Source organism: Acomys minous (genome assembly GCF_964271855.1).
Source record: "Acomys minous genome assembly, chromosome: 2".
Classification (NCBI taxonomy): Eukaryota; Metazoa; Chordata; class Mammalia; order Rodentia; family Muridae; genus Acomys; species Acomys minous.
The window spans coordinates 144,458,625-144,471,703 of record NC_140484.1 but is presented as its reverse complement, the minus strand read 5'-3'; the positions used below and the strand labels follow the sequence as shown (position 1 = coordinate 144,471,703).

Genomic DNA, 13,079 nt, shown 5'->3' with positions numbered 1-13,079 from the left:
TGTCAGAGGGGCGGGGCCGTCAGAGGGGCGGGGCCATCAGAGGGGCGGGGCCGTCAGAGGGGCAGGCAGTGGAGCAGAGCACAGTGGTTTGGACACATCAAGGTAGAGGAAGCATACTTGAAGTATGGCAGTCAAAGGGACAGTGAGTCAGTCCCTCTAATCAAATTTGTGCATTTGGAAGGGCAAGAGCAGTGAGGAGACAGAAAGGCCTGACCTTGAGGGCAGGGTCCGGACATTCGTGCCGAAAGCCCAATGAAATGCCCTTGAAGAGTGGTGGGGCGGCACAGAGGGTTGGAGACTCGGGGAGACAGAAGATAGATAAGTCACAACCCTCAGGACCGCGCGCCAGGCCAGATCTCAGTGTACCTCCATCAGAATGAGCCTGACCATCGAATCTTCCAAGTGGAAACACTCTTACCCCTGGCCGGCAGGGGGGTGTTAGCTTTCTGAGACTGTGACAAAGCACTCGAGGAGACTTGTGGAGAGGAAAGGACTGGTTTTGCTCAGGGTTTCAGAGCGTTCAGTCCACAATTTCCTTGTCCCATTGCTTTTGGGGTGGTGGTGAGGTACAAATGCCTCTTTCCTCCCCAGGTTCTTTTGATCATAGTGTTTTATCACAGGGGAAAAAAAAACCCTAGCTGAGAAAGGATCACACCACAACACTGTATGGCCCTAGTCCTTAAAACTGTCAAGGTCATCAAAACAAGAGAAATGGGAGGAACTGACATAGGCCAGAAGAGACTTAGGAGATATGCTGAGTAAATAGAAGATTATGTTCCAGGAGGAATCCTCAGAACAGAATAGTGACATGTGTGGGCAAACTGGGGACTCTAGATACAACATCCCTGAACTTCAGTTAAATAGTAACGGATCCATGCCGGTTCCTTAGTGTGACAAATAAAAATAATGGGAAAAACTGGGCTTAGAGCCGAGAGGAACATATTTTATTGTCTCTGCAGCTTTGTACATGTCTGAAGCTGCAATGTTGTTTTTAAAACAATGACGCTACACCCAGAGCGACTTTCATTCCCTTGCTTTTTCCTCAAGCACGCGCCTGCGCTGAGATGCTTGCCTGTCCTGCCATACGTAGTGAGCCCCTCTGGAGGAAGGCTGGTGGGACCTGGCTAACGAGCCAGCAGTGGAGGCGACTTCAGAGGCCCTCAGAGTGGAAGGAGAAGGGGAGCTGCTTGGCCTCAGGGCAAATCCACTGACTTCGTTGTACAGTGGGGGCTCCCGATTTGCACTTCAATCTTGCTGCAGATGAATCTCAGGTGTTCCCTCTGAAGCCTACGACCCCTTCAACTAGGTCCTAATTCCCTTTCTCCCTCCTCAATCAGCCTTCTCAAAACAAAAACCAAAAAAACAAAAACAAACAAACCCAGCTTTATCCAGAGCTTCCTGGGATTGCAGCCTAGTGTCTAAGGACTAGAGACATAAAAAGGACTCATCAACCCCAGGTTAACAAGGCTTGCACAATGAACGGACGGTGTGTAAGGATAGGCAGAGCTGGCTCAGCTCATCACTCAAGTGGTAGAGTTTCCTGGTCATTTTCGTCTTTTCTGAGATTGTTATTGAAATTTGACATATGCACCTAAAATACAATATAGGTCTTGATAAAGTTTTATAAGGTCAATATCCCAACATAACCACATTTTTTTAAAGGGTAGAAACAGTCATGTGATATTGTCAGCACTAGGAAAACAGAGACAGAAGGGTGGCTTCAAGTTCAAGGACATGCTAGACTGTATTGTGTGTTCCAGGCCAACTTGGTCAACTGAGTTGGACCCTGTCAAATGAAAAAGAAAAAAGAAAAAAAAAAGTCCTATTAACCCCAGGGCTCCCTGTACAGTTCCTAGGTCATTCTTCCACTAAGATCTTCAGGATTATGTTTCTTTTCAAATCAAGCAAGTCTTTTTCATACAGTTTTTTTTTAACTTCTTTGAGCCTTAGCATCATCATATTTAAATAAAGCAAACAGAACCTTCCAGTTAGTGCTCAGAGAAAATGTGAGTTAAACAGTGAGTGTGAGGGTCTGACATGGTAGGAAGCATGTTCATTTTCTTTGCTGCTTTCCTCACAGTCAACACTCATGACAATAAACAGAGTGATGACTAGACTCACTGAGCACATCCACACACTGAGAGGAGCCCCACTCCAAGTGCCTTCTGTGAATTCTTTCATTTGCTCCCCAGAACAACTGTCTTAGTCAGGTATCATGTGGATTGAGATGAGAAAAGTGAGATGTGGAAAAAACAAAACCCTAAAATCTAAGAAAAAAAAAAGCCATAGCCCTGAGATCAAACCTTGATTTCTCTGGCTCTAGAGCCTGTTTTTTACCCATAAGTCCATACATAGTAGGCATCAAAAGCTACATAAGTGAGCTGAGACCACCAGGCAGGCATGAAGACTAAGCCTCATAGTGAAAGCCAGAAATACGCTCTGAACTTTCAAGGTTAAAATATAAATGTTTCTTTCCCTGTGGTAAAAATTAAGACTTGGGTGAAGTAGCTAAAAACCAAAAAAAAAAAAAAAAAAAAAAAAAAAAAAAAAAAAAAAAAAAAGAAAGAAAGAAAAAAGAAAAAGAAACAGAAAAAGCATGACACTGGTGATTTTGCTTTCAAATAGAAATACTTGAAACAGATGTTAAGTAGAACCAGAGAAAGCTCCTGTGTAAGACACTTTACAAATGTCCCTTGACTGGATGGTAGAGCTTGGCCCCTTAGCAACTGCAGCCCCAATCTGAGTCCTGATGCTCCAAAAAGAACTGTCTGAAGCTCCAAAGGGAAGCACCTGTCCCCACATGACACCAGTAATAAACAAAATATTCTCTCAACCCAGCTAAAGTCAAGGCTTTCAATGGTGAGAATTATCCCCCAAGCAAGCTTGGGCCAGCTTGATTCAATGACCCTGGCAGCTGCCTGCCAGCTTGTGCTGCGGAGCACATGGAATCCGGCTTCTTCTCCCGTCATCATGACAGGCCACAGCATTCCCTCAGGTGCCTCGGGAGCTCCCGGAGTCTCCCTCATGTGTGCCCTTGCCTGGTTAATCACAGCAGGAGCTGAGTCGAACCCCTCTCTCTCCCGCTAACTCTTAGACCACGTGGCCTCTAGTACCACCCTCAAGCTTGCTTTCTCCTCATGCTTGCCTTCCTTTCTGTACCGCAGCAGACAGTTATGTTAACACTTCTTCCCTATAGCATCAGGCATGGTTCAGAGTATCACACTGAGGCTTCTGGTACGCATCGCTGTTTCTAAAAGAAGATGGATTACCTGGCTTTGAGTCCCAGCTCTGACATCAGGCGAGTGCCTGGGTAAATTACACGGCTTTTTTTGTGCTCCAGAGCCCTCACTGGCAAGCAGGGAAAGACCATAGCACCTCATTCCTAGGCTTTTGGCCATCATTGAGTGAAGTGATTGCTATATTTATATATTTACATATAATGTGAATATATTCATATTAATATGCTGATTTTTATAAAATACATAATACTGGACAGACAATTTCATATGTGCTACTGTTACTAGGGAGATTTTAATAAAGCATTTTTTTTGCAGTTTTTGTTGTTTTATTTAAACACAAATAAAACACACTCTCAAGCCATCTATTGATTTCTCTGCTGCATAGCCTGGCATTGGGATTGGTGACTCTGATGGCCAATAAAGCAGCTTTTGCATTGTTAGTTAGGAGTGGAAAAAAAATGAGGAACAATCTGGAAAATGATGTGACATATTTTTCCATCTCTCCGAATCCCCACATAAAAACCTGACAGAGCTATGAAACAGAATTTTTCATAGATAATAAGTACTAAAACCTGAGAGGATTTAGCTTCCCCACCAACTTCAAAATATGGAGTTGTTGGGACAAACCAGCTGCTGGTGTCTCCTTACAAGAAGGTGACTAGGGGAGCAGACGGTGGCACCTGTTGGTGACAGGTAGACGGCCCCTCTCCGCATTAGGGTGTGGAGGCAGAAGAGCCAGAAGCAGCTCGAGGTCATCTCCAGTTATGTGCATGGCCAGGCGAGACCACAGGGGACCGTTTAAAAAGGAGTGAACAACAAAGGTCAGTGAAGCTAACTGAACAAGAGAAGAAGGGAAGAGTGCAGTGGCCCCTGTACATCTGGAAGAGAGTACACGTTACCAAGAAAGAAGAGAAATATGTGCCGACATTAGAATATTTTTGGACTGAGATGTTATTCAAAAGTAGTCACAATGAAATACACAAAGAAAATAAAGTGATAGCCAAGGATTTTTATATTCAGCTATAATGACTCAAATAGAAGATGAGTCCCCGGGCTCCAGTAGGAGTGGAGTCTTTGGAGAAGAAGCCTTCAAGAATGGCTAAGAAAGGGGCTGCAGGCCCAGCTCAGTGGGTAAGAGCACTGGCTGCCCTTCCAGAGGACCCAGGTTCAACTCCCTGGATTCACATGGCCACCACTCACAGCCATCCGTACCTCCAGTGCCAGGGATCTGATGCGCTCCTCTGAACCCCATGGGCACTGTGCATGCACGCGGTGCACATATATTCATGCAGGCAAAACACTCATAGGTGTAAAATAAATATTTGTGAGAAAATGGTTAAGGAAGAGCTGGAGTGTACCTCTGCTGCAGAGTGCTTGCCTATTGTGCCCAAGGCCACATGTTCAAGCCTCAGCAGTGAAGCAAAGACTGTTAAGAAGGTAAAATCACGGAGACTTTAACACTGGCTCATAGAGGTCACCAAAACCTAACCACTGGTCTGTGAACAGATGGAGAAAGGAGCTTGGGAGCTAATGATAAGCTCTGACTGAGAGGGCCAGCTAACAGACCTCACACTTCTGCTTTTCAAGACGTTCTGCCTCTCAGTGCCCTCCATGGAGTCTTGTTCCACAGATGCGGATATGTGTCCCACATGTGCTCACGGAGCCCGTCCGGACACTCACTCTTCTATGTAACCATCACTTACTTAGCACATGTGGTGTGCCAGGAAGTGGAATGAACCAGCAAAGCAACAAGCATCAATTCCCTTATGAAGAGGGCACACGACAGGCAGAAAAGCAAACACAGAGCAAATGACAGCTGTGTGGTATTCTAAGAGCTGAGCATTTCTACTGAAAAAGGTGAGGCAGAGTCAGGGGGATCAAGAATGGTCCCTCAAAAAAAAAAAAAAGAATGCTCCCTCTTGTGAGACATGAGAAGGACATCGCCACTTTAAGTGACAGGCTGGGCTGTGGCACAGCTCCCTGAGGATGTAAGCCATGAGCAAACTCTCCCAGGAGGCAAGAGGGTTGGCCATGGTAAAACATGGGAAGTGAGTGCTCACAGCAGAGGAAGGGTCCAGGGAAAGGCTCTGGGAGGGAGCTAATAGGGCAACAGGGTGGCTGTGGTGGAGTATACGGGAGAAAGATGAGCAGAAGGTAAGCTCAGGAAAGAGACTGGCCAGCACATCAGTGGCTCCTGAGGCAGTATAAACATAGGGTTTTGCTCTGAGTACGAAAATGCTTCTTGGATCCCCAAAGAATATCCCTCCCCCTGCCCTACCTCTCATCAAAACAAGGCATAGATTAATTTAGAATGACCTAACCTCCGCAATGCAAAACTATACACTGTTTACTAGGCAGTCAATTTAAGCATAATAATTTATGCAGTGAGTTATAAATAATTGACAGTGTGGTTGGGGTTTTAACTTCTATGCCTTCCGCTCCAGGCACTGTGGGGTTAGAAAGCGCCGCCACTTCATGTTGCTAACGTTTTCCACTGTGCTCGTCACTCAACCTCAATGAGCCCCACACTGAGTGGAGTCAGTGTGAGTCTCTGAGGGCACCTGGAACAGGTTAGCCAACGGCCTTCGCAGCTCTGCAGTGCCGAATAGCTCAAACAGTGTGGTTCCTTATCACCAGGAGAGCATCTGTGCAAGGCTAGAAATGCTACCTCAGAAGACTCTACAAACTCCCCGCATCTGCCCTTTATATGGTAAATGTCCCCTCTGTCCTCTGTGTTCTCACCTGTCTCCCTGCACTGACCTTCCCCAAACTAAGTCCCAGCCCCCCCTCAAGATTAAGCAGAAACTCCCATTAATATTTGCCATCTATGCCCCATGACATTTTCTTCTCATCAAACTGCTCGACATAACATGGTAAAAGAGTGGATCCTACATTCTGGATAACTCCAGGGATCCTAACAAATGGAAGTAGTGCCCTCTAGCAACCTGGGTGCAGAGGACTGACAGTAATTTCTACACAGGCATTCTGTTGTCTACAACACTCTCTCCAGAAACAGGAGACTTTGAGGGGTATCTGACTTGTTTGTTTTGGTTCAGTTTGGGTTTTTGTTTTTGAAACCTAACATAGTTTCGAGCACAACAGTTTCTAGAAGAAACTATTTATTGAGTACTATGATAATTTAATAACAAATATCAATCTGCTTGCCAGCATGTAGAACCACCCATAAGGAAAATAAAAACCTCTGGGCTCATCTATGAGGAGCTTTCTAGATTAGCTTCAGTGAGATGGGAAGTCACCTTAACCAAGGGTAGTATCATCCTAGGGACTGACTACTGGGAATCATCTCTCTCTCTCTGCCTTCTGATGGTTAACACACTGCTGCAAATGTAATGTAACCAGCTGCCTCTAGCCCCTGCTGCCATGGCTTTCCAGACCATGGTGGGAACCTTCAAACTGTGAGCTAAAACAGCCCATCCTTCCTTCAGTTGCTCTTGTCTGGCATTTTGTCACGATGATTAGAAATGTGGCCATGCAAATACCTTCTGCACAACTGGCACCTGTGGTCTCTGACCTGTGTTCATAGAAACCCTTTATGAAGTATCCTCACTGAGAGGAATTCCTACAGCGAGCTGATAAGACGGCTAAGAATCAGGTGCAGGTCGTGAGACTCACTATTCCATTTCGGAATGCTGAGGGACATGAGTCAGGCACCTGTTTCCGGCACCGTGAGCTAGCGCGCCCCTTTGACAGTTGCCCTCTCTCTAACGACTCAGAGCCCTCCCTCATTAACTCCGGCATTCTAGATGCCTTTAGCTTCAGAGAAGTTACTAATACTCCCCGACTCTCGTTAATTCCTTCATGGCTTATTCTTTTTAATATTTATTGACTGCATGTGTAAACACTCACATGCACACATGTGGAACTCAGAACACAACTTGTGGCAGCTCAGTTCTGTCCCTCCACCATGTGAATCCCAGGGATCAAACTCGGTAGTTGAGCTTGGCAGCCAGCACCTTACCCACTGAACCACCTGCCCAGCCCATGGCTTACCTCATAACCTCTGCAAAAGGCATGTGTATGTGGCTCTGTATGTGTCTGAGCGTCTATGGTGATGTCTGCAGGAGGGAGACCTGACTGAGAGCCACTGCCGATGCCATCCTCCCACTTGCCCCTCTTAAGGGCTATAGACCCTTGCACGTGACACGGGTGTCCTGGGCCTCAGTTCTCTTACCTACCCCTTCCCCCTCACTTCTAACCACTGTCCCCAAGTCCTGTCCATCTCTCAGGCCTGACCTCTCCTCCTCCTGACCCAACGCCTCTGAAGGAGCCTTCCGGATGAGTTCATGTCTCATGTGTCCCACATGTGTGCACATGCCATAGGGTTCACTGTCATGCACTGGTCTCAACTGCTTAAAGCCTTGGAAATGATCTATCCACTCCATTTCCGGTTCTTAGACTGCAGGTCACCCCCTTGTATAGGACTGCACCACAAAAAGATTCCCATGGTGACCAAAAGTTAACTCTAAACCAAACGTGCAGTGAATCTGCGGTGCGCCTGACAACACTGGCTCCTGTTACATCGTGAGACTTCACTGCAGACTTGGTTCTGCACACACACAGGCGCCCTTTGCACTGTGGGTGGTGTCACATCACCTGACTGCAGAACACCACCCAAGACACCTCAGCTCAGACTCCAGACTACTGTCATTGTTATATAACTGCAGTGTTTCTACTGTGCGCACGCACGTGCACACACACACACACACACACACACACACACACACACACACACGCAGAGAGAGAGAGAGAGAGAGAGAGAGAGAGAGTGTGTGTGTTTTCTGCTCTTGGGAGATGTGATGGTCCAATTGTAGAAAACAAAGACTTTTAATGTTTTCCTATCATCATCCTCAGCATGTAAATATCAAATTAGTATATCCTTGAACTGTATTAGAATGCTTGAGTTTAAAATTGCTGCTTAAGTTGCTAACTTGAGTTTCATTTAAAAAATCATTAATTTTGGCTTGCGAATAGAATGGAATTTCTAACAACGTCTGAAATGTCACATGCATACTTCTTCTATTTCTTATTGCATATTTACATGAACAACATTCTCAATACTGACAATGATAAAATTAATTATAAAGTCAAAATATTAGTCAGCTCCAAAAACATAGAAGTCACCCTATGTTATACAAGGCCAGACACTCAGCTAAGATTTAATTTTTTTATGCAAAAAGAAACAACATGCCCAGTCTCTTTAGCATGCAGATATGCCTTTATACCTGATAAAATTGTGTGTATACAAATAGAGTTGCTTTCGGGTAAATGTATCCCTGATTATATAAACTAATAAACATTTGGCTGTATACTAGTTAATATGCCCATATACTTGGAGTCATGTAAGCATTTCTTTGGGTGAAAGGACTCATAGTATAATGTTCAGAAGTCCTCAGGAGATCCAGCCTGTGTGTGTCTAGCATAAGCAGGTCCAGCATGCCTAGCACACTGAATCAGTTACATACAATCATGCATACATACATATGTGTGTGTGTATGATTTAAGCATAATTATCTTGTGAATGAGAATGACAAACACTTGTAGCCGTCAGTCTGTCTGTTTCATAGGGAGATGGGAATCCAAAGAGGAAAAAATATCTCTAGTGATTTATGTAGGCTCAATTTTCTTAGCAAATATATTTTATTATGAACTTATTAACTGAGAATACCTCACTTATAACCCAACTAACCTAAACAATTGGAAAAGAATATTAAATAATACAATAACGAAACCATAAGGATATCAGTTCTGAGGAATGATTCTCCTGGTGTAATCAGCGGGATTTCTTCTGCTGGAACCTGGAGCAACCAGAACCCGCAACCTCAGCCAGAGCCCGGTGCCCCGAAGCCTTCCCTGGAGCAGTTCTCTCTAGAAGCATCTCGAAGTGGAGCCATGAACAGCCAAAACTATCCCCAGTCTCCAGAGGCCCCGCCTCTTGTTTTTGGCTCACATTTATACCTCCTCTCAGCATTTGTTCAAGGATGTTTTTTCAGCTGGTTAGTAACCAATCTCCCCCACATGGTGGTTTGACTTCTAAGGGGATAAACATCACCTGCTCTCTCACAAGGCTTTTCTCATCCCCCACTTGTGATCTAAACAAAAAGCATGTTTATCTCTCCTTCAGATTTAGTAGTGTGCATTGAGGCAGGCCCTATGCCAGTCATGACACGGTGCTCCCCATTATGATAACCAGCTCCCCCGTGACCCTGGAAGAGGTTCTCTAAGGATTCAGAAAGTGACACTTAGTGAGGCCGAGTAACCATCCCATGGCTCGGAAGCAGCAATGTTAGGTGTTGGATGCAACACTTGAGCCCACAGAGCTCTATTCTGTAATGCTACATTACAGGATCTTACGACTGTTCTCTGCTGCAGTGCCACGTGCAGTGTCCTCGGGTAAAGCCTACAAATGCATCTACACACACAGGAATTCACACTCAGCTGCCTCTGTGCTCGGGCCCCACCACGACACTGCAGTGGAACTCCATATGAATGTTAAACAGAAATGAGATGTGCCTTCCCTGACTGCCTCAAAAAAAAAAAAAAGGTCCCTTTAACCAATATGGTGAATGGATCCCATTTCACCTACCCTGCAAGGCTCAGGCTCTGGCACAAGTTCCCTGCCTTTAGTTATGGGAAGACTTGAAGGACAGAAAAGTCTTTCTTTGAGTTGCACTGCTGCCTGTCCTCCAGCAGGTCCCCAGCTGAAGCTACAATTTGCCCATCCTACCAAGCCCCATAGCCTGAATGTGCCAGGCCCAGCCTATAGTCAGATGCTTCCTATGTACTCTCCCTATACCAGTAGATACTCCAAAGCTGAAGAGAAACCCTCAGCCCTAACAAAGCTCATTAACACCTCCAACAGGCGAGGCAACCTCAACAATCAAATCTGCAAATAATCCTAACAGTAGCCAATGTGTTGCGATCCAGCAAGAAGCCAGCTGAGATCCTAAGGCACTATCTACATGGTCTCCTTTCATCCTGCCCACAGCACTCTGAGAGAGGGACTATTATTACTTCCATATGAGGAAACCTCTGCCAGAGGGGGGGGGCGGCCCTCGGTAAGTGCACGGTAGAGCCATCACTCAAACCCAGACTGCCAGGGCCCAAAGTCTTGGCTTCGCTAAACACCAGGCTGTCAACAAGACACTGTGTCACAGTAGTCCGTGATCGCAGGAGATGGAGCCTGACCTCGCTTGGGAATATTTACACAAAGTAAATAGCATTTACCTGTTCTCAGAGGAGAGGGGCTGGCCCAAGGGACAAGAGTCAGAGGACTTCTATGCAGAGGTGGACGTGATGTCCAAAGTCCAAGAGGACTAAATTAGTAATACAGCAGGATCTGCGCTGACTAAAGCAGGACGCCCGGGTGGGGGTGACAAGGAAAGGGTTTGAGGAGGCGGACTGGCCCCTGATCAAAGTCCTTGAACGCAGTAAGTTTAGGAATTTGGGTTTAGCCTTGAGTGTGTTTAGAGCCACTGATGGCATTTTCAGACAGAGGAGTGACACAGTGGTGAAAGAAGTCGGGAGGAGGAGGAGGAGGAGTAAAGCAGGGTCAAATACCAGTCAGAAGGCTGCCTGAGAGATGGTGCTGACGGCAGGGAGAGAACGCAGCCTGAACAGCGGCAGTGCCTGGGCATGGAAAGAAGTGGCTGTCCCAGGAGGCAAGTGGAGGGTCATGAGGGAAAGAGGGAAGGTCAGAATCGATCCCTGGATGTTGGGTCCCAGGGGCTGACGTTCTCCTTCCTTCTTGGGACAGGAAACAAAGCCAAGGAGGAGCTGGTTTTCATTGTGTTTGGTTGTAGGGAGAGGAGGTGCTACAGTAACCAGACTCCACAGGCCACCGCAGAAGGGGGAACAGGCCCTGTAGAGATGCATATCTAAGAGTCCTCAGCATCTTCCAAGGAGGAGGCCAGGCAAGGTAACACACTCCCTCCCCCAGATGCAGGCCCAGCACCACCAACTCACCCACAGCCAGCCTTGGTCACTGTGCCGCCACAAAACGAGCTTCTCTCCTCAATTTCAGAGTCTAGGGACTGTGGCTCATTAAGGTTTGGACTATGTTAGCATTGAACATCCCATAATTGCACAGCTTGCCTGATTCTCTGTCATTAGCTCCCTAGATCTCTGGCCCCACCTCTCTACTGGATTTGCTGACTGACCCCAACATAAGAAGTGTCTAGTTAAGCCGGGCAGCTCTGCCTATGTGGTAGCGGCTCCTGATGTCCTTGCCACACCCTGACTCCTAGAGGTTCAACCGTCCTCATCCATGAACTCTGAGCCGCCGTCTCACGATGCATGAAGTCTGTCCTTTGCAAGTGCAGACAACTGATCCTATTACTCACACAGAGGAGAACTGAAAATTGAGGACAAGGCAGAGGGCCTGGCAGTGAGTCACACTCCCTTGAGGGTGGAAAATCACCAGTCGGGAGCTCGCAGGGTCTCTGCACAAGGAGGCAGGGCTGGGACCTGGGTTCAGTTTTCGCCCTATCCAGGATAAACAGGAAGCAGAACCTGATGCTATAAAGGTCATTCCTGTGCCTGGGAAGCAGGGTGATGGTGTCTCGCAGGGGTGGGGTGCCTAGGGGTCCCACTAGGTCCCTGAGGATACCCTGTTCGCCACGTTGCTCCTTTACTCTCTCAGAAGTTTTCCTAGACATCTAGGGTGAGGTAGCTAAGGCCCCAGATCTGGATCTTCTGGAGTCTTGCAGACTGCAAACACAACTCCAGATGCAACCACAGCCCTCTCCGCACCCCAGACTCCTGGCCACATGATGCCTTTTAGGCTGGAATTATGCAGGGTGGGGTTGGAAGAGGGGGGAGGGAGTTACAGAACCTCATCTTAAGGAGCTCCAGGACCAATGCACTCCTAACACATCTCTGCAGGGCCACTCCAGGCCAGAGGGAACAGATTACCCTTCCCAACAAGTAGAGGGATAGCCAATTGCAGAGCACCATTTGTGTATCAGCCTTCGAGGTAGTCTGGCAGCTGGAGAGGGCCATTCCACCTCACAGATGTAGAAACACGGGGACTTAGGGGCATCCTGTAATCTGCCTAGGGGCCCACATGCAACTGTTTGAATAAACGTTCTGGCCACTGGGCTAAGCTTGACTCAACCTCCGTTGCTCACATTAATGCCTAAAGCAGACCTGTGAAACTTCTCTCACTGAAACCGACATGGCCAGTGTCACCTAAGGAAGCAGCGGAAACAAACCTCAGAAACCCTGAGGCTGGAGTCGTGGTGTTCTCTAATGTGCTGAACCCTTGGACGGTGTCCAGCAATTCAGCTGAGGGTTCAACCCCTAGGACACAAGGTCAGCTCTTCCCACTGTGCAAAGCTGCCCTTATGCTGCATAGTGGTGCCAAGGTCAGCTCCTCCCACTATGCAAAGCTGCTCTTACTTACATAGTGATGCCTTTGTAAAGCTGGTCACTTCCTAGATCCTTCGCTCATAGCTTCCTGAGAAGCAATGGGGTGTGCTAGACCTCAGGGCCACTCTGCTGCCTTGGTCCCGTCATTACAGATCCTGGCGACCCTGTAGCAGAGCAGGCAAGCTGGGGGCATTACATGAACAGGAGCGCAGGGAAAATAACACTATCAGAGTTCTGAGAGCCTCGCTCGAGGTCTCCCCAGCTCTTCACTGTCCTCACCCCCTTTAGGTTTCTCCCTTTGTTCTTTGAAGTCCCCCAGTGAGGAAAACCCTCTAGGGCTGATCCTTTCCACACCAACGGGGATGATGGCCCCGCCATGGCAGACATAGCATCAGTTCCTCATTCCTAGCTTATCCCACTGGTCCTGTGTACAGTGTTCTCCAAAATTCTGGA

The 13,079-nt window shown here is 47.1% G+C and overlaps 1 protein-coding gene and 1 long non-coding RNA gene across 4 annotated transcripts in view; one reads left to right on the top strand and one right to left on the bottom strand.

Moving 5' to 3' along the window:
• INSC (INSC spindle orientation adaptor protein) overlaps nucleotides 1-13,079 on the bottom strand; it is a 110,438-nt gene that overhangs the window by 63,437 nt on the left and 33,922 nt on the right. The gene's annotated exons all lie outside the window — the stretch shown is intronic.
• On the top strand, nucleotides 10,733-12,275 carry LOC311592059. The gene is made up of 3 exons (XR_014777277.1): nucleotides 10,733-10,918; nucleotides 11,060-11,175; nucleotides 11,370-12,275. It is a non-coding gene; the product is annotated as an uncharacterized lncRNA (long non-coding RNA).